The following is a 22,663-nucleotide window of genomic DNA, read 5'->3' as shown; positions in this document are numbered from 1 at the left end:
GTTCTCATACGCTTAATTTACCAGCGAGGATTGATGGGTTGAAAATGAGGCAGGCAGCCCTTGATGGTAAAGGGGAGGAGACAGATTTGTCAGAAGAAGAGCTTAATGAATTACATAGTACTTCAACGGATATTCACTCTTTGCGCGTCATAATACTAACATTTGTTGGCAACAAGCGAGATTAAATTGGCTCCGTGACGGTGAAGCAAATTCCAAAAAATTTCATTCGGTTCTGGCAGATAGACGTCGACATAATTCCCTAACTTCGATTTTGGTGAATGGGGCGGTGGTGGAGGGTGTCAACCCTGTCCGTCAAGCAGTTTTTAGGCATTTTAAGAATCACTTCCGGTCAGATCATGTAGTGCGGCCTACACTGGGCAATTTGCAATTTCGACAGCTTTCTGCAGATGAAGTTAAGGCGGCGGTGTAGGAATATTGTGATAGTTTTAAGAGTCCGGGCCCGGATGGAATCAACTTTGGGTTCATTAAGAATTTTTTGCATGAGATGAAAGATGATATTTTGCGGTTTACTTCAGAATTCCATAGGAATGGGAAATTGTCGAAAGGTATAAATTCTACGTTCCTTGCACTCATTCCTAAAATTGAGAGTCCCCAGTCTTTGAATGATTTTCGGCCCATTTCATTGGTGGGTAGTCTTTATAAAATTATGGCAAAAACTTTAGCAAACAGGTTGAAACAGGTGATTGGCAGTGTAGTGTCTAAGGTGTAATCTGCCTTTGTAAAAAATAGACAAATTCTTGATGGAATCCTGATAGCTAATGAGGTGGTTGATGAGGCTCATAAATTGAATAAAGAGCTATTGATGTTTAAAGTGGACTTTGAAAAGGCGTATGACTCTGTTGAGTGGGGGTACCTTGATGAGGTTATGGGAAGTATGGCTTTTCCGACGTTATGGCAAAAATGGCTAAGAGAGTGTGTCAGTACTGCTACTGCTTCAGTTTTAGTGAATGGGAGTCCTACTGATGAGTTTAACCTGGAACGGGGCTTACGTCAGGGTGACCCTTTTTCCCCCTTTTTGTTTCTATTGGCAGCAGAAGGTTTCAATGTTTTGATGAAAGCCTTGTCCGATGCGGGAATTTTCACGGGGTACAGGGTGGGTGGCGCAGAGCAAGTGGTTGTGTCGCATTTACAGTTTGCTGATGATACACTATTAATTGGAAATAAAAGTTGGGCTAATGTGTGTGCAATGCGAGCTGGTTTGGTTTTGTTTGAGGCTATGTTAGGTTTGAAGGTAAATTTCCATAAAAGTTCTCTGGTTGGGGTCAATATTAATGCCTCTTGGTTGTATGAAGCGGCTTCTATGTTGGGTTGCAAAGTGGGTAAAGTTGTGTTTCCCTATTTGGGTCTTCCGATTGGAGGCGATCAGCGTCGGTTATTATTTTGGGAGCCTGTTGTTAATCGAATTAAGTCTAGATTGTCTGGTTTGCATAGTCGGTTCCTTTCCTTTGGTGGTAGGTTGATCCTTCTCAAATCTGTCGTGACTGCACTTCCTGTCTCTTCCATTGAATTTTTGTTAAATAAAAATTTCTTTTTTTTTGGGGGGGGGGGGGGGGGGGGGGAGTGAGGATAAAAGAAAAATTACTTGGATTAGCTGTGGAATTCCCTATGTCTGAGGAAGGAGTATGGAGGGTTGGGAGTAAGGAGGAGGGAGTTTAATGTCGCTTTGTTGGGGAAATGGTGTTGGAGGTTGTTAGTAGAGAGTGAAGGGTTATGGCGTAAGGTGTTAGTGGCTAGGTATGGTGTGGAGGTTTGGAGGATGGGGTGGGGGGAGTGAGGATAAAATAAAAATTACTTGGATTAGCTGTGGAATTCTCTATGTCTGAGGAAGGAGTATGGAGGTTTGGGAGTAAGGAGGAGGGAGTTTAATGTCGCTTTGTTGGGGAAATGGTGTTGGAGGTTGTTAGTAGAGAGTGAAGGGTTATGGCGTAAGGTGTTAGTGGCTAGGTACGGTGTGGAGGTTTGGAGGATGGGGGCCGGAGTTGTTCTTCTTGGTGGCGGGAGATTGTGAGGATTAGAGATGGGATAGGCGAGGGTGGGGAGGGATCGTTTGCGTCGTATGTTTGTACGAGGGTAGGGGATGGAGCCAATACTGATTTTTGGCGCGATAGTTGGTGCGGAAATGTTCCGTTGTGTGTGTGTTTTAGACGCCTATATGACTAGGCTGTCAACAAGCCAGTCACGGTGAGAAACATGTTCGAGTTAGGTGTGGAGGTTGGTGGGGAGGCATGGCAGTGGCGTTGTAGTCTGTGGGCGTGGGAGGAGAAATTGGTGGAGGAGTGTAGGGAGATTTTTCTTACGGTTACTTTGCAGGACTCTTCTTCTGATAGGTGGCTTTGGTTACCGGACCAGATTGGTGGGTACTCGGTCCGTGGTGTGTATGGCTTACTGACAGCGTAAGAACAACCCCATTTACATCAAAATTCAGAGTTAATTTGGCATAAACAGGTACCTCTTAAAGTATCTATTTTTGTGTGGTGCCTCATGAAGGATCGTCTTCCTACTAAAGAGAATTTGGCAAATCGCGGGATCATTTCAGTGGACTCGCAACTGTGTTGTGCCGGGTGTGAGCATGTTGAGGACGTGAATCATTTGTTTCTTACCTGTCCGTATTATGGTGCGCTTTGGTCGCTAGTGCGGGCATGACTCATAGTTGAAGGGGTTGAATCTCAGGTTATCTCAGAGCATTTACCGCAATTTATCCATTATGCTGGTCGTTTGAAATCGTGGAGATCATTTTTTCACCTTATTTGGCTCCTATGTGTTTGGATTATTTGGAATGATCGGAATGACAGGTTATTTAGGAACAAAGAAAGCTCTCTACCACAAATGTTAGATAAAGTTAAATCCTATTCATTGTGGCGGTTGAAAGCTAGTAATGTTGTTTTTAGCTTTGGTACTCGTAGTTGGTGGTCGAACCCGCTCTTATGTATGGGCACCGACTGACTGTTGTGTATGTTTGTCTTGACTGTATTCTTTTCGTGATTGTTTCGAAACACCTTGTGTTGTGACAATTACGGTTTCAGTGTTAATATAATTCATTTTTGTTTCTTAAAAAAAAAGTGATAATATATATATATATATATATATATATATATATATATATATATATATATATATATTATCAGGTAATATAAGCATAGAAAAGTGATAAGATAGATGTGTTGTGTTGAGTACTTTGAAAAAAAGAGCTAGGAAGAGGAAGCAGTCTGTTAGACATGGTAAAGAGAAGGAGGCGGCTGAGGATGTGTGGGGAATTGGGAAGGTCATTGGGTTACTTTTTGAACGGGACAATCATAATATGTGTAGTGTTCTTTCTAGAGCAGGGAATGGGAAGAGGGAGTTAAATAAGTGTGATGCGAGTGAGAGAGGGAGTTCGGTTGTTGGAGGGTGTTAGGTGGTGGGGGTGTGGCCGTCGGGGTGAGGGTGTGTACGATGGGGTTGTTGTCGTGGAATGTGCGAGGGTTAGGTGGGTTGGAGAAGCGTAAGGAAGTTAAGGAATTGGTGAAGGAAAAGATGCCTTTCGTGTTGTGTCTTCAAGAAACTAAAATGCAGTTGATAGATGATTTTTTATGTACATCAATTTGGGGCAATCGAGTCATGATTATTCTTATAGCCCGTCTGTGGGGGCGTCAGGTGGTATGTTTAATGTTTGGGATACTTCAGAGGTGGAGGTGTGGGTCTCGGGTCGCGGGGACCACTTTTTGATGATTCATGGCAGATTTATTAAATCAAATGAGGAGTTTTATCTGTTCAATGTGTATGATCCTTGTCATCAGAGAGCTAAACAGTCTTTGTGGGTCTCTCTAGGAGCGCGTGTGCATCCATTGGGTAACTGTAATGTTTGTCTGTGTGGGGATTTTAATTCTGTTCGGTCCTTAGAAGAAAGGCGCTCTGTGCGGAGTTCTCATGCTGTCAATGATTTTTCTTCTTTTAACGAGTTTATTGACGAATGTGTTCTAATTGATTTACCTTTGAATGGTCGAAAGTTTACGTGGTTCAAGGGAGATGGTCGTTCGATGAGTAGGTTGGACAGGTTTCTCCTATCTGAAGAGTGGTGTCTTCTTTGGCCTAATTGTTTGCAGGTGGCTCATTTAAGAGGTCTTTCTGGTCATTGCCCAATTTTATTGTCAGTCGATGATCAGAATTGGGGACCGAGACCAACGCGGTTATTGAAATGTTGGCAAGACATGCCTGGTTACGATAATTTTGTTCGTGAAAAATGGAGCTCATTTGAAGTTCATGGGTGGGGAGGGTATGTCCTCAAAGAAAAATTGAAAATGATCAAAGTGGCTCTGAAGAGCGGCATGGTTCTCATACGCGTAATTTACCAGCGAGGATTGATGGGTTGAAAATGAGGCAGGCAGCGCTTGATGGTAAAGGGGAGGAGACAGATTTGTCGGAAGAAGAGCTTAATGAATTACACAGTACTTCAACGGATATTCACTCTTTGCGCGTCTTAATACTAACATTTGTTGGCAACAAGCGAGATTAAATTGGCTCCGTGACAGTGAAGCAAATTCCAAAAATTTTCATTCGGTTCTGGCAGATAGACGTCGACATAATTCCCTAACTTCGATTTTGGTGAATGGGGCGGTGGTGGAGGGTGTCAACCCTGTCCGTCAAGCAGTTTTTAGGCATTTTAAGAATCACTTCCGGTCAGATCATGTAGTGCGGCCTACACTGGGCAATTTGCAATTTCGACAGCTTTCTGCAGATGAAGTTAAGGCGGCGGTGTAGGACTGTGATAGTTTTAAGAGTCCGGGCCCGGATGGAATCAACTTTGGGTTCATTAAGAATTTTTTGTATGAGATGAAAGATGATATTTTGCGGTTTACTTCAGAATTCCATAGGAATGGGAAATTGTCGAAAGGTATAAATTCTACGTTCCTTGCACTCATTCCTAAAATTGAGAGTCCCCAGTCTTTGAATGATTTTCGGCCCATTTCATTGGTGGGTAGTCTTTATAAAATTATGGCAAAAAATTTAGCAAACAGGTTGAGACAGGTGATTGGCAGTGTAGTGTCTGAGGTGCAATCCGCATTTGTAAAAAATAGACAAATTCTTGATGGAATCCTGATAGCTAATGAGGTGGTTGATGAGGCTCGTAAATCGAATAAAGAGCTATTGATGTTTAAAGTGGACTTTGAAAAGGCGTATGACTCTGTTGAGTGGGGGTACCTTGATGAGGTTATGGGAAGTATGGCTTTTCCGACGTTATGGCGAAAATGGCTAAGAGAGTGTGTCAGTACTGCTACTGCTTCAGTTTTAGTGAATGGGAGTCCTACTGATGAGTTTAACCTGGAACGGGGCTTACGTCAGGGTGACCCTTTTTCCCCCTTTTTGTTTCTATTGGCAGCAGAAGGTTCCAATGTTTTGATGAAAGCTTTGTCTTATGCGGGAATTTTCACGGGGTACAGGGTGGGTGGCGCAGAGCAAGTGGTTGTGTCGCATTTACAGTTTGCAGATGATACACTATTAATTGGAAATAAAAGTTGGGCTAATGTGCGTGCAATGCGAGCTGGTTTGGTTTTGTTTGAGGCTATGTTAGGTTTGAAGGTAAATTTGCATAAAAGTTCTCTGGTTGGGGTCAATATTAATGCCTCTTGGTTGTATGAAGCGGCTTCTATGTTGGGTTGCAAAGTGGGTAAAGTTGTGTTTCTCTATTTGGGTCTTCCGATTGAAGGCGATCAGCGTCGGTTATTATTTTGGGAGCCTGTTGTTAATCGAATTAAGTCTAGATTGTCTGGTTTGCATAGTCGGTTCCTTTCCTTTGGTGGTAGGTTGATCCTTCTCAAATCTGTCGTGACTGCACTTCCTGTCTCTTCCATTGAATTTTTGTTAAATAAAAATTTCTTTTTTTTTGGGGGAGGGGGGGGGGGGGGGGGGGGGGAGTGAGGATAAAAGAAAAATTACTTGGATTAGCTGTGGAATTCTCTATGTCTGAGGAAGGAGTATGGAGGGTTGGGAGTAAGGAGGAGGGAGTTTAATGTCGCTTTGTTGGGGAAATGGTGTTAGAGGTTGTTAGTAGAGAGTGAAGGATTATGGCGTAAGGTGTTAGTGGCTAGGTATGGTGTGGAGGTTTGGAGGATGGGGGTCGGAGTTGTTCTTCTTGGTGGCGGGAGATTGTGAGGATTAGAGATGGGATAGGCGAGGGTGGGGAGGGATCGTTTGCGTCGTATGTTTGTACGAGGGTGGGGGATGGAGCCAATACTGATTTTTGGCGCGATAGTTGGTGCGGAAATGTTCCGTTGTGTGTGTGTTTTAGACGCCTATATGACTTGGCTGTCAACAAGCCAGTCACGGTGAGAAACATGTTCGAGTTAGGTGTGGAGGTTGGTGGGGAGGCATGGCAGTGGCGTTGTAGTCTGTGGGCGTTGTAGGAGGAATTGGTGGAAGAGTGTAGGGAGATTTTTCTTACGGTTACTTTGCAGGACTCTTCTTCTGATAGGTGGCTTTGGTTACCGGACCAGATTGGTGGGTACTCGGTCCGTGGTGTGTATGGCTTACTGACAGCGCAAGAACAACCCCATTTACATCAAAATTCAGAGTTAATTTGGCATAAACAGGTACCTCTTAAAATATCTATTTTTGTGTGGCGCCTCATGAAGGATCGTCTTCCTACTAAAGAGAATTTGGCAAATCGCGGGATCATTTCAGTGGACTCGCAACTGTGTTGTGCCGGGTGTGAGCATGTTGAGGACATGAAGCATTTGTTTCTGACTTGTCCGTATTATAGTGCGCTTTGGTCGCTAGTACGGGCATGACTCATAGTTGAAGGGGTTGAATCTCAGGTTATCTCAGACCATTTACCGCAATTTATCCATTATGCTGGTCGTTTGAAATCGTGGAGATCATTTTTTCACCTTATTTGGCTCCTATGTGTTTGGATTATTTGGAATGATCGGAATGACAGGTTATTTAGGAACCAACAAAGCTCTCTATCACAAATGTTAGATAAAGTTAAATCCTATTCATTGTGGCGGTTGAAAGCTAGTAATGTTGTTTTTAGCTTTGGTACTCATAGTTGGTGGTCGAACCCGCTCTTATGTATGGGCACCGACTGACTGTTGTGTATGTTTGTCTTGACTGTATTCTTTCCGTGATTGTTTCGGAACACCTTGTGTTGTGACAATTACGGTGTCAGTGTTAATATATTCATTTTTTTCTTAAAAAAAAAGTGATAATATATATATATATATATATATATATATATATATATATATATTATTAGGTAATATAAGCATACAATTTATGATAAACGACTTTGGTAAGAAAATTCAGAAATAAACGCTTTCTGTTTTTTTTTACCAAGAAATAATTGTATTATATTTATGCAAAGTGTCATGTTTATGCTAAAGAAGGTAAGTAGAATTGTAAAAACAAACAAAAAAAAGTATCGTATAGTATGTATTTAGTATTTTGCTCAAAAAAAAATCAGAATTTGGTTTTATATCATAATAGTTGTAATGCAATAAAAACGTCCTCATGAGCTTACTCAGTTGGTATGGACAATGCATATGATATGCAAGGTCCAGGGTTCAAACCCCGGCCATCAAACGAAAATATTAACATTAAAATTAATTTTATTATTAAAATTAATTTTATTAATTTTTATTATGTTTTCTTAATTTTTAAAGACATTCAAAACAAGTTTGAAAATTAAGTATATATGGTGGTTATTGATTAAATACCCATTAACATATATTTTTTGTAAAAAACAAATTAATTTTATTATTAAAATTAATTTTATTAATTTTTATTATGTTTTCTTAATTTTTAAAGACATTCAAAACAAGTTTGAAAATTAAGCATATATGGTGGTTATTGATTAAATACCCATTAACATATATTTTTTGTAAAAAACATGATTATATATTTGATTAATCCTTTGTTCTCAAAAATAAAATTTTGATTAATCCTTTAAAATGACACATTTTGTATTTTTACCTTTGTAAAGTATTTTTTATTGTTAACTACCTTAGTATAAGAGGCATGTTAATTCTTTAACTATATTCTCGATTTCTTTAGTGATAGCTTCCATTTGAGTACGTCAACGTTTAAGAAAGAATTCTATTTTAAGAAGCTAACTGGAGCTGACAGGGGCGACCTAATTACCTTTCAGTAACGACGAGGTGAAGCTTGCAGCTTGCAGCATGGGATTGTGACAGTTTCAAAAGCTCAGGTCTTGATGGTGTGAATTTAGGTTTTATAAAAAAAAAAATTAAGGTGAAATTAAAGGTGATATGATGAAGTTTTTGTTAGACTTTCATAGAAATGGCAAATTCAGGAAAGGGCTGAATTTCACATTTATTGTATTGACCTCGAAGGTGCAGCGTCCTCAAAGATTAAATGGGGTGTTTGTATAAAATTTTGGAGAAGGTGTTGGCTATCCGGCTACGGAATGTAATCGGGAGTGTCATCTCTGATGTTCAGTCAACTTTTATTAAGGGTAGACAAATTATGGATAGTACTCTTATTGCTTATGAGGTGGTTGATTAAACGCAAAAGCTAAAAAAGGACATGCTTCTTTTTAAGGTTGACTATGAAAAAACGTAGGATTCAGTTGATTGGTCATATTTAGAAATTGTTATGGTGAAGATGAATTTTTCAGTTTTAATGTAATATCCCGCCTGTCAGTATCGGAATATTACCAGTCGATCGTGTCAAAGGATGAAAGTTTATGCTCAATAAGTTTAATGGAAAATATTTATTATGTGACGTCAGCTCATTACGTAATAAATATCAGAGTCGGATTTAACACGTTTAAAGGCAAGGGCATAATGGTAATTTCACACAAAAGGATATTTATTTGTTAATTGTCCCAAAATATCTCATTTTATCTCATTCTTTCTCTCTCTTGGTGGGAAAAAGAATATCCTCTCCCTCTTTCTCCTCTCCATCGCCCTCTTCCTCTTTCTCTCCACAAATCTTCCAAAATTTCTTTCTATCATGGAATAAGCTTAAATCATGGTACTTACAAGAATTAGGAACAAGAAGAAGCTTCTATTGAGCTTGTTTTTCCAACTATATCATCTCAAGGAAAGAATCAAGAGGCTAGGGTTTTGGTTTGGCAAAGTTGGAACTTGAAACATGGAGTTGTTCTAGCCTTCATGAGTTGGGAATCAAGAAGTTAGGGACTTGGGTTTGTTTTGAAGCTTGGTTTGAGTTGTCTTTCTCTTCTTCTCTCCATCAAAAATAGATTATGAAGTTAGGGTTTGTTGATACTAGAAGATGATGATGCTTTGAAGCTTGGAATTAAGTAATCATTTTGGTAATCTCATGGTCAAGAGCAAAAGAGCGAGTTGATTGGAAGATTGGATTGATGAACCAAGAGCTAGGGTTTGAGGTTGTTTATGGTATGTATGACAATTGGAAGAAATTAGTAGAAGATTGAGCATAAGCTAGAGTGTGGATTGTGTTTTTGGATGATTTAAAGCTTTGGAAGCAAGGAAGTAAACTAGGGTTTGTGGTGAAGGGAAAAGATGCTTGCTTGAGCTTGAGGCTTGGAAATTGCTTTAAGAACTTGCAAGGTGAGTTCCTTAGATAGTTCCCACCCTTGGGATTATGTGAATTATGCTTGCAAGAAAACATATAGTTATTTAAAGTTTATACATAGAAATTATTACCCCAATTGTATGCCATACTTGCTTAACTTGTGAACACTTGCTGAATTCATGTTTTAAAGGTTCCTAATGATTCTAAGGGTCATATAACACTTGGATATGCTTGGGTTGAGGTTTTTGAGTCAAAAATATCAGTTTTGAGGTGGCTGGACTGTCATAACTCGCTACGGCGAGCTATTACTCGCCACAGCGAGCTGGAAGGTCGAACAGGGGGTCCTGCTCGCCTCCTACTCGCCATGGCGAGCAGCTGCTCGCCTCCCCCATGCTTTTTACTCGCCTAGGCGAGCAAGTGGTGCCTTCAGGTGTTGCTTGCTCGTTTCGGGCAGATTCGGTGTTTTTCGTACCGGATTTTCTTGTGCAGTCTTTTTATAAGATAAACCCCTCAATCCAAGATCCTAAATGTTAATCTTTGAAAGGAAACCCCTTTATAAATGAAGCAAGTGTTTGGTAAGAATAGTAAAGCATGGCAAACAAGAGATGAAACGATAAGAATCGGGTAGCAAGCAAATCATTAAGCAAGGGAAAACTAGAACCTCGACATAGTCGTCGAGAACTAGCAAGTTAGCATGAATACCTAGAATGATAGGACGCGAATTATGTATTCGCACATGAACAAGAATAAGTTAGTAAGCATGTTAGTTGTGGTTTGATTAGTTAATCTCTCAACATGATTAAGAACGTACAAGTATGAGCAAGTATGAACACTTACCGCTAATCGAATCGATCAAGGTTCCGAGGTAAGCTTTAAGCATGAATAGGTTTAACCTAAATTAATGACAAGTATAAGTAGGTGTCATGTCTCTTGTTATCCACACCAGGGGGATACAAGGGGTTCTCATTATGAGAACGATTCAAGCCGTAAGGGACCCGCATGTCACCGAAACCGCAAGACTATGTAATAACCGCATGGCGGTGTTCGTGTCTCTTGTTATCCACGTCAGGGGGATACGGGAGGTTCTCGACTTAAGGGGAATGGTTCAAGCCGCAAAGGACCCGCACGACACCGAGGGTGTCCGATGTACGTACATCGGTCATGTAAGGGATTGTACTCGGGGTTACTCCACCCGGGGCTCTCCGTAAAATGAATCAAGATAAGAATGTTTGTTCAACGCTAACATAATAAACAATGAACTTAGATGCGATTATGTATGATATGATTATGTTCATGAATGAACTCATGTATGATATGTTAAGTACAAGTCATGACTAGGATAAGTAAGGAATGTGATGCCGAAGACGTTCTTAGGTTTCCCTAATCGTCCGGCTTAGGATTGTGACACGAACATGTTACATGAAGACCTTGATTCGTTTTTAGTATCATGGCATAGTGGTCTTAGGTTCCCTCGACCACCATGACACATAAGATTATAGTAAACCTACAACAAGTAAGATGGTTTATGACGGTCCTAGTATGCACAACCGTCTAAGCATGCAAGTCCCCACACACGTATAGTCAACCGTCAGGTTGTAAAGTAGACACATGGTGACCGTAGGTTTCCCTTGTGGTTGCCTTTAGCCTTCCCTTGTGGTTGCCTTTAGCCTAGGATTAGGTGGAGCTCACTGAGACATTATGTCTCATCCCAATCCTATTTTGTTTCAGATAAACAGGTCGGACGTCAAGTTAGTTGCCGGATGGATATCTCATCAAGTGCTCGTTCGTACACACTGAGGAATGGATATGGATTTCAAGGTTGCAATTGTTATTATTGTAAACAAAAGGTGTTGTAACGTTTTATACGAACATGTATTGATGTATAATATTCATTCGAAGTTTTTATGTTGTAATTTTAATGTATCCAATACTAAAAATAACGCACGTGCTAAACTTTCTAGATACGTTTAGTATGGGTGTTACATTTGGTATCAGAGCAGGTCGATTCAGACCGTGCCTTGGGTCATTAAGTTACAACTAAGGAAGTGGGACCATTGAGTTCCAGGTAAATGTTTTAATTGTTGATGTTAGATGAGCCTGATCAACTCAATTTAACACTCGACGGTTAGAACGGATGCCTGAGAGCTAAATAGGACCAGGAGGAACGAAGTATGTGATGAAGATGATTTGAGAATGTAGAAACTCAAAGTAAAAATAGTAAGAGTCTAATCATGCCAAATGGTGGCCGGTGAGCTTATCAGTTTAAGTTGATTTCTCCGGGAAAGCAAGGTAAAGTTAAGATGGATTGATCCGACAACGTTGGGGAAGTTGTTAAAGATAATTTGTATACCGAAAGTGAAGAATTTGGAAATGTCTAAGGGTGACCGGAAGTTCCGGTAAGAGTTGTTGTTGGAGCAGGACTGTGTTATAGAAAGGAATTATATACTTCTGGAATGTAAGTACAAGGTTGTAAGATAAGAAGAAGTTGACGTATGTTGATGAAATTTGGAAGTTCTCAGGGTTAAAGGTAGGTGAATGAAGCTAAATATTTGAATGCCAGATAGGATAAGGCTCTAATGTTGGAATGTTGAGCGAGTCGGCAGAGAAACAAGTCAAATCGTTCGCAGCAAATTAAGTTAAGATTTTATGTGGATATTTTATGATATCAAGATTAAGGCAATAATTTCTGATGTGCCGAGAATAGAATCGAATGATGTTGATGTTGTCGTGCATAAGATATGAATGTTTTAATGATGTTAAGAATGGATAATGTGCATTGGATGGCTTGAGAAATAAGATTTTGTACAAAATATATATATATTTTTGGAGAACTGAGATGAAGAAACTCGCCAATAGTGAAATTTTCGCTAATAGCGAAATTACTTTAGATGAGTTCACTGATAGCGAATATGAGGCGAACTTTTCAGTTTTTCGAAAACTGTCAGTTCGCCTCTAGGGTCCGCAGTGACTATTGGAGAGTTGTCTTCACAACCTTTTTGCAATAACACTTTTTATAACATCAAGTAATGAATGCACATTACATCCTAAAGTTTTCAAAGGGAAAAGAGCATGAACAACCATTAACGGAATCGATTCAGTGTAAAGTAACTTTGGAGATTAATGTTTCAAGAGTTTAAAGGAGTTTAGACCAAGAGCTTAGAGGACCCGATATATGGAATGAATGTTATGGACGTGAAGACATGAAGTAAGAAGTTAAGGTCGTGAAGAGTTATGTTAGATCACAAGATTTACAGGTTTTGTGGAGTATTAATTACCCCTCGAATCTATGATTTGCTTAATTAATTTACTAAGGCTCGTTATTATGACAAATTCTAATATTTGCAAAGTTTATAAGATTTTAGAAAAAAAAATATATGCATATGGATGATTGGTATTGGTGTTCATAATTTTTTTTTTAAATGGAAGTTTTGTAGGTACCGGTCGGTTACAACACATGAAAAATAATTTGAACACTCGGAACAAGATTTGATGGCATTTTTGTGTTATCAACTCGTTCCACGATTTTTATGGTAACGACCAAGACCCAAAATTCAATTTTATATATATATATATATATATATATATATAATAAAGAAACATCAACACCAATGATCCGTTTGCAAATTTATAAAGTTTTCTTCAGGAAGAAAATTAACAAGCTAGCATTGGTAAGATTAAGCAAAGCATAGCATGCGAGAAACGAAGATAACAAGGCCTTGTGAGGAGCAAGTTGCAGCATTGGATGTCACATGAATGGTCTTTAGAAGAGTTCAGGATAATGATAAATCGTAAGAAAAGGAATGAGAAGTGTCACTCGTCTCAATAGAATAAAGTATTGGTTAAAACCAACCGGGTGGAAATCAGAGTGGCGCAACGGAAGTGAACCGGATAAGTATTAATAGTAAAGAAGCTTAACGAGAATCATTATGAGACGGGCGAACAGTACTCAAAACGTCGATTAAGTAACGAGACTTTTGCAGACATAGATGGATAAGGTAAAGATATATGGATGTGTTTTCACCTAATTAAATTAGGAGAGGTTGAAGTCGCTATAATAAAGTAATCAAGTTGTTTATTGGTAATATCAAGCTCGTGCAAGAATGGTTAATGGAATAGAAAAGAATTCACTTCCGAATGCTAAAGAATTTTATCACGTAAGGGATTATGATTCATGAGTTATGTATGATGAGATTCATACTCTCCGATGCCATGATTGTGAAACGATGACGATACTTGCTTGAATGGTGCCAAACCAGGATTTTTCCAACTTTTAAAGTGAAAATGGGTATTAAGGGACTTGGAAACGAATTATTTTAAAAACATGATATTTTCATTTTCTGAAACCGATGACACACGCCATAAGTGAGTGAGTTCACTTAAGACGTGAGGACTTCCAAACCAACTCGTCAGTGGCGAGCTTGGGCGAGATTCGACCTTTTTCCGAACATAGATTCAAAATGTTTTCTTTAAAAAAAGGAAATACATATATTCATTCCAAGAATCCGTATACCAATGATTATAAGATTTCTAAAAGTAAAGAGATAGAACAAGTATCGTTATTATCTAACAGTATGGGCATTTGAAAGTATGTAATGCACAAAGGAAAATAAAGTTTGACGACATGGATAGCAATGTTCTCAAAAAGGGTGTCTGAGACGTACAAGTATATGCTAAGGATATTCAAGTGCAAATGGTTTTAGTCAGAAAGTTCAAGAGCAGGTGAACTAAGAGACCGGATATTGAATGTCCAGTATAATGGAAAAATTTAAAATCGCTTATCCATATCAAGTTATATGAGTTACCGATGGATTCGAGTGCAATGACTATGTAATAACCGCATGGCGGTGTTCGTGTCTCTTGTTATCCACGTCAGGGGGATATGGGAGGTTCTCGACTTAAGGGGAACGGTTCAAGCCGCAAGGGACCCGCACGACACCGAGGGAGTCCGATGTACGTACATCGGTCATGTAAGGGATTGTACTCGGGGTTACTCCACCCGGGGCTCTCCGTAAAATGAATCAAGATAAGAATGTTTGTTCAACGCTAACATAATAAATAATGAACTTAGATGCGATTATGTATGATATGATTATGTTCATGAATGAACTCATGTATGATATGTTAAGTACAAGTCATGACTAGGATAAGTAAAGAATGTGATGCCGAAGACGTTCTTAGGTTTCCCTAATCGTCCGGCTTAGGATTGTGACATGAACATGTTACATGAAGACCTTGATTCGTTTTTCGTATCATGGCATAGTGGTCTTAGGTTCCCTCGACCACCATGACACATAAGATTATAGTAAACCTACAACAAGTAAGATGGTTTATGACGGTCCTAGTATGCACAACCGTCTAAGCATGCAAGTCCCCACACACGTATAGTCAACCGTCAGGTTGTAAAGTAGACACATGGTGATCGTAGGTTTCCCTTGAGGTTGCCTTTAGCCTAGGATTAGGTGGAGCTCACTGAGACATTATGTCTCATCCCAATCCTATTTTGTTTCAGATAAACAGGTCGGACGTCAAGTTAGTTGCCGGATGGATATCTCATCAAGTGCTCGTTCATACACGCTGAGGAATGGATATGGATTTCAAGGTTGCAATTGTTATTATTGTAAACAAAAGGTGTTGTAACATTTTATACGAACATGTATTGATGTATAATATTCATTCGAAGTTTTTATGTTGTAATTTTAATGTATCCAATACTAAAAATAACGCACGTGCTAAACTTTCTAGATACGTTTAGTATGGGTGTTACATTTGTGGAGAAAGCGGATTATAGAATATGTATCTACTGCAACGGAATCGGTGCTTATCATTGGAAGCCTGAAACATATGTTTCATCTAGAGATAGGGTTTCCCCTTCTTTTTTTTTACTTACTAGCGGCAAAGTGGCTTAATATTATGTTAAATGCATCAGTAGTAGTTGGTTTGTTGAAAAGGTACAACATTGGTAATACCAGATTTGTTACTATTTCTTATGTGCAGTTCACAGACGATAATCTTCTTTTCGCAAAAATAAAAAATAAAAAATGGGTTAACGTTAGAACTATGAAAGCGGTGCTTATTTTGTTTGAAGTAATTTCGAGATTGAAGGTCAATTTCGACAATCGAATGATGTTGATGTTGTCGTGCATAAGATATGAATGTTTTAATGATGTTAAGAATGGATAATGTGCATTGGATGGCTTGAGAAATAAGATTTTGTACAAAATATATATATATTTTTGGAGAACTGAGATGAAGAAACTCGCCAATAGTGAAATTTTCGCTAATAGCGAAATTACTTTAGATGAGTTCACTGATAGCGAATATGAGGCGAAATTTTCAGTTTTTCGAAAACTGTCAGTTCGCCTCTAGGGTCCGCAATGACTATTGGAGAGTTGTCTTCACAACCTTTTTGCAATAACACTTTTTATAACATCAAGTAATGAATGCACATTACACCCTAAAGTTTTCAAAGGGAAAAGAGCATGAACAACCATTAACGGAATCGATTCAGTGTAAAGTAACTTTGGAGATTAATGTGTCAAGAGTTTAAAGGAGTTTAGACCAAGAGCTTAGAGGACCCGATATATGGAATGAATGTTATGGACGTGAAGACATGAAGTAAGAAGTTAAGGTCGTGAAGAGTTATGTTAGACACAAGATTTACAGGTTTTGTGGAGTATTAATTACCCCTCGAATCTATGGTTTGCTTAATTAATTTACTAAGGCTCGTTATTATGACAAATTCTAATATTTGCAAAGTTTATAAGATTTTAGAAAAAAAAATATATGCATATGGATGATTGGTATTGGTGTTCATAAATTTTTTTTTTAAATGGAAGTTTTGTAGGTACCGGTCGGTTACAACACATGAAAAATAATTTGAACACTTGGAACAAGATTTGATGGCATTTTTGTGTTATCAACTCATTCCACGATTTTTATGGTAACGACCAAGACCCAAAATTCAATTTTATATATATATAATAAAGAAACATCAACACCAATGATCCGTTTGCAAATTTATGAAGTTTTCTTCAGGAAGAAAATTAACAAGCTAGCATTGGTAAGATTAAGCAAAGCATAGCATGCGAGAAACGAAGATAACAAGGCCTTATGAAGAGCAAGTTGCAGCATTGGATGTCACATGAATGGTCTTTAGAAGAGTTCAGGATAATGATAAATCGTAAGAAAAGGAATGAGAAGTGTCACTCGTCTCAATAGAATAAAGTATTGGTTAAAACCAACCGGGTGGAAATCAGAGTGGCGCAACAGAAGTGAACCGGATAAGTATTAATAGTAAAGAAGCTTAACGAGAATCATTATGAGACGGGCGAACAGTACTCAAAACGTCGATTAAGTAACGAGACTTTTGCAGACATAGATGGATAAGGTAAAGATATATGGATGTGTTTTCACCTAATTAAATTAGGAGAGGTTGAAGTCGCTATAATAAAGTAATCAAGTTGTTTATTGGTAATATCAAGCTCGTGCAAGAATGGTTAATGGAATAGAAAAGAATTCACTTCCGAATGCTAAAGAATTTTATCACGTAAGGGATTATGATTCATGAGTTATGTATGATGAGATTCATACTCTCCGATGCCATGATTGTGAAACGATGACGATACTTGCTTGAATGGTGCCAAACCAGGATTTTTCCAACTTTTAAAGTGAAAATGGGTATTAAGGGACTTGGAAACGAATTATTTTAAAAACATGATATTTTCATTTTCTGAAACCGATGACACACGCCATAAGTGAGTGAGTTCACTTAAGACGTGAGGACTTCCAAACCAACTCGTCAGTGGCGAGCTTGGGCGAGATTCGACCTTTTTCCGAACATAGATTCAAAATGTTTTCTTTAAAAAAAGGAAATACATATATTCATTCCAAGAATCCGTATACCAATGTTTATAAGATTTCTTAAAGTAAAGAGATAGAACAAGTATCGTTATTATCTAACAGTTTGGGCATTTGAAAGTATGTAATGCACAAAGGAAAATAAAGTTTGACGACATGGATAGCAATGTTCTCAAAAAGGGTGTCTGAGACGTACAAGTATATGCTAAGGATATTCAAGTGCAAATGGTTTTAGTCAGAAAGTTCAAGAGCAGGTGAACTAAGAGACCGGATATTGAATGTCCAGTATAATGGAAAAATTTAAAATCGCTTATCCATATCAAGTTATATGAGTTACCGATGGATTCGAGTGCAATGAGATCATGTTGAGATCGGAACATTTTCCTAAGGCTCTGAAGAGAAATTCATGGAATCGTTTAGTAAGTAATGTAAGTAAGAGATACATGTCTCAAGTTCCATAAGAAAAAGTATGTATGAGCCAAGTGGTTACACGATAAGATAATTATGATGCAATTAAGCACTGCAAGGCCAATCCTGAGTGTTCAAGTTAATGATAATATGTATGTGTAGCAAGGTAAGCTTCAAATCACCACTTTCTGGGATAACTCTTAATCGTGAGAAGAATGATTCCGACGATGTAAGGATTATTTCAAGATGTTATATTTGAACTCGTTATGTGTTAAGTGATCTCTAAATTTTGAGGACGAAATTTTTTAAGGGGGGTAGAATGTAATATCCCGCCTGTCAGTATCGGAATATTACCAGTCGATCGTGTCAGAGGATGAAAGTTTATGCTCAATAAGTTTAATGGAAAATATTTATTATGTGACGTCAGCTCATTACGTAATAAATATCAGAGTCGGATTTAACACGTTTAAAGGCAAGGGCATCATGGTAATTTCACACAAAAGGATATTTATTTGTTAATTGTCCCAAAATATCTCATTTTATCTCATTCTTTCTCTCTCTTGGTGGGAAAAAGAATATCCTCTCCCTCTTTCTCCTCTCCATCGCCCTCTTCCTCTTTCTCTCCACAAATCTTCCAAAATTTCTTTCTATCATGGAATAAGCTTAAATCATGGTACTTACAAGAATTAGGAACAAGAAGAAGCTTCTATTGAGCTTGTTTTTCCAACTATATCATCTCAAGGAAAGAATCAAGAGGCTAGGGTTTTGGTTTGGCAAAGTTGGAACTTGAAACATGGAGTTGTTCTAGCCTTCATGAGTTGGGAATCAAGAAGTTAGGGACTTGGGTTTGTTTTGAAGCTTGGTTTGAGTTGTCTTTCTCTTCTTCTCTCCATTAAAAATAGATTATGAAGTTAGGGTTTGTTGATGCTAGAAGATGATGATGCTTTGAAGCTTGGAATTAAGTAATCATTTTGGTAATCTCATGGTCAAGAGCAAAAGAGTGAGTTGATTGGAAGATTGGATTGATGAACCAAGAGCTAGGGTTTGAGGTTGTTTATGGTATGTATGACAATTGGAAGAAATTAGTAGAAGATTGAGCATAAGCTAGAGTGTGGATTGTGTTCTTGGATGATTTAAAGCTTTGGAAGCAAGGAAGTAAACTATGGTTTGTGGTGAAGGGAAAAGATGCTTGCTTGAGCTTGAGGCTTGGAAATTGCTTTAAGAACTTGCAAGGTGAGTTCCTTAGATAGTTCCCACCCTTGGGATTATGTGAATTATGCTTGCAAGAAAACATATAGTTATTTAAAGTTTATACATAGAAATTATTACCCCAATTGTATGCCATACTTGCTTAACTTGTGAACACTTGCTGAATTCATGTTTTAAAGGTTCCTAATGATTCTAAGGGTCATATAACACTTGGATATGCTTGGGTTGAGGTTTTTGAGTCAAAAATATCAGTTTTGAGGTGGCTGGACTGTCATAACTCGCTACGGCGAGCTATTACTCGCCACAGCGAGCTGGAAGGTCGAACAGGGGGTCCTGCTCGCCTCCTACTCGCCATGGCGAGCAGCTGCTCGCCTCCCCCATGCTTTTTACTCGCCTAGGCGAGCAAGTGGTGCCTTCAGGTGCTGCTTGCTCGTTTCGGGCAGATTCGGTGTTTTTCGTACCGGATTTTCTTGTGCAGTCTTTTTATAAGATAAACCCCTCAATCCAAGATCCTAAATGTTAATCTTTGAAAGGAAACCCCTTTATAAATGAAGCAAGTGTTTGGTAAGAATAGTAAAGCATGGCAAACAAGAGATGAAACGATAAGAATCGGGTAGCAAGCAAATCATTAAGCAAGGGAAAACTAGAACCTCGACATAGTCGTCGAGAACTAGCAAGTTAGCATGAATACCTAGAATGATAGGACGCGAATTATGTATTCGCACATGAACAAGAATAAGTTAGTAAGCATGTTAGTTGTGGTTTGATTAGTTAATCTCTCAACATGATTAAGAACGTACAAGTATGAGCAAGTATGAACACTTACCGCTAATCGAACGATCAAGGTTCCGAGGTAAGCTTTAAGCATGAATAGGTTTAACCTAAATTAATGACAAGTATAAGTAGGTGGCATGTCTCTTGTTATCCACACCAGGGGGATACAAGGGGTTCTCATTATGAGAACGATTCAAGCCGTAAGGGACCCGCATGTCACCGAAACCGCATGACTATGTAATAACCGCATGGCGGTGTTCGTGTCTCTTGTTATCCACGTCAGGGGGATACGGGAGGTTCTCGACTTAAGGGGAACGGTTCAAGCCGCAAGGGACCCACATGACACCGAGGGAGTCCGATGTACCTACATCGGTCATGTAAGGGATTGTACTCGGGGTTACTCCACCCGGGGCTCTCCGTAAAATGAATCAAGATAAGAATGTTTGTTCAACGCTAACATAATAAATAATGAACTTAGATGCGATTATGTATGATATGATTATGTTCATGAATGAACTCATGTATGATATGTTAAGTACAAGTCATGACTAGGATAAGTAAAGAATGTGATGCCGAAGACGTTCTTAGGTTTCCCTAATCGTCCGGCTTAGGATTGTGACATGAACATGTTACATGAAGACCTTGATTCGTTTTTCGTATCATGGCATAGTGGTCTTAGGTTCTCTCGACCACCATGACACATAAGATTATAGTAAACCTACAACAAGTAAGATGGTTTATGACGGTCCTAGTATGCACAACCGTCTAAGCATGCAAGTCCCCACATACGTATAATCAACCGTCAGGTTGTAAAGTAGACACATGGTGACCGTAGGTTTCCCTTGAGGTTGCCTTTAGCCTAGGATTAGGTGGAGCTCACTGAGACATTATGTCTCATCCCAATCCTATTTTGTTTCAGATAAACAGGTCGGACGTCAAGTTAGTTGCCGGATGGATATCTCATCAAGTGCTCGTTCGTACACGCTGAGGAATGGATATGGATTTCAAGGTTGCAATTGTTATTATTGTAAACAAAAGGTGTTGTAACGTTTTATACGAACATGTATTGATGTATAATATTCATTCGAAGTTTTTATGTTGTAATTTTAATGTATCCAATACTAAAAATAACGCACGTGCTAAACTTTCTAGATACGTTTAGTATGGGTGTTACATTTGTGGAGAAAGCGGATTATAGAATATGTATCTACTGCAACGGAATCGGTGCTTATCATTGGAAGCCTGAAACATAAGTTTCATCTAGAGATAGGGTTTCCCCTTCTTTTTTTTTACTTACTAGCGGCAAAGTGGCTTAATATTATGTTAAATGCATCAACAGTAGTTGGTTTGTTGAAAAGGTACAACATTGGTAATACCACATTTGTTACTATTTCTTATGTGCAGTTCACAGACGATAATCTTCTTTTCGCAAAAATAAAAAATAAAAAATGGGTTAACGTTAGAACTATGAAAGTGGTGCTTATTTTGTTTGAAGTAATTTCGAGATTGAAGGTCAATTTCCATAAGAGAATGTTTGTGGGGGTGAATGTGTCGGAATCGTGGTTGAATGAGGCAGTCTTGGTCATACATTATTGAACCAGAAACATCCATATTTTGTTGGGTTTACCTATTGGCGAAGATTTTCTCTGTTTAAAGTTTTGGTATTTGTTGCTTGATCGAGTACAACAAAGGCATTGAAATTGGAAAAGTCGTCACTTGTCAATGGGGGGATGCTTGCTATTGATGAAATTTCTCTTGCCATTGCTTCCGGTCAATTTTCTCTCCTTCTTTAAGACTAAATTTTCACACAAAAACAACAGATTGAATCGATTCATTTAACTTGTGAATCGATTCAGACATAAAAAGATTAAATCCAGATGAAGGAAAATCTATGAAGATTGATGCAAGTCAAGAGATGTATGAAACGATTCAAGCTGCCCAGATAGATGATTGAATCAATTCAAGGTAATGATGAATCGATTCAGAGAGAGTCATAGAGTTTGATGATACGACTCATGAAGAAATGATACGATTCAAACTTGAATCGATTCATATACAGAGTGAATCGACTCACTCAAAGTTAGAAGCTTTTTTGAGACGACTCAAACAGAAATGAGTCGATTCATGCAGACAAGAGACATAAATGAAATAGACACAAGATGTTCACTAGGGGTGCTTTAACATAGTCTAATCAAAAATGAAAAGCCAGACAAACATGTTCTAACCTAAAGCAATATAAAAGATATGAATAAACCAAACATCATAAAAAAACTATAGCTAGAGGCTTCGGTAGAAACAAGAGAGAGGACATTAAATGCACTGGTGAGGAGATTCAAAGTGAAAAGAGGAGAACAGATAGTAACATATTCAAAGTGCAAGAAATTCAATGTGATTAAAAAATGCATTCATTATAATCTTCAATATTAACACCCAAACAACCATTAAGATCCAAATTAACATCCAAACAAATAACTAATATTTACGGATAGGGCTGACAATGAACCGAGCCAACTCGACAATAGTTCGAAACTCGATTCGACAATTATCTCGTTGAACTTGGTCATGAACCAAATGAGCTGAACTTGAGTTGAAAACTAAGTTCGTTAGATAAATGAGCTGAACTTGAGTTGTATATAGTCCGACTCGATTGATTCATTAGCTAGCTCGATAATATATGTATTAGTTTGGTAAATATTAATAGAGTACAAGCTTAGATATCAAAAATTTATTAATTAAAAATTAACAATATACCTAAAAAAATATTAACAATTAACAATAATGGTAATAAAAGATAGAAAGAAAAGAAGCTAATAACAAGTCGTGAGGGCTTTCAACAAAACATATGTGTGCCAAGATTAGTCCCACATCGGGGAGATTAACAACATTAGACAAGAGGAGG

At 38.3% G+C, this 22,663-nt stretch overlaps 2 long non-coding RNA genes across 2 annotated transcripts; both read left to right on the top strand.

Moving 5' to 3' along the window:
- The first annotated feature begins 9,312 nt into the window (after window positions 1–9,312).
- On the top strand, window positions 9,313–11,486 carry LOC146905800 (uncharacterized). Its single transcript, XR_015019242.1, has 2 exons — window positions 9,313–9,551; window positions 11,245–11,486. It is a non-coding gene; the product is annotated as an uncharacterized LOC146905800 (long non-coding RNA).
- Window positions 11,487–18,276: 6,790 nt separating this feature from the next.
- On the top strand, window positions 18,277–20,925 carry LOC146905799 (uncharacterized). The gene is made up of 2 exons (XR_015018718.1): window positions 18,277–19,014; window positions 20,684–20,925. It is a non-coding gene; the product is annotated as an uncharacterized LOC146905799 (long non-coding RNA).
- Window positions 20,926–22,663: the final 1,738 nt, after the last annotated feature.

Source organism: Medicago sativa, chromosome 7, assembly GCF_051527215.1.
Source record: "Medicago sativa cultivar Bolivia chromosome 7, Bolivia_mono, whole genome shotgun sequence".
Lineage (NCBI taxonomy): Eukaryota > Viridiplantae > Streptophyta > Magnoliopsida > Fabales > Fabaceae > Medicago > Medicago sativa.
The sequence above is the reverse complement of the archived record's forward strand: the minus strand, read 5'-3'. Positions and strand labels throughout refer to the sequence as shown.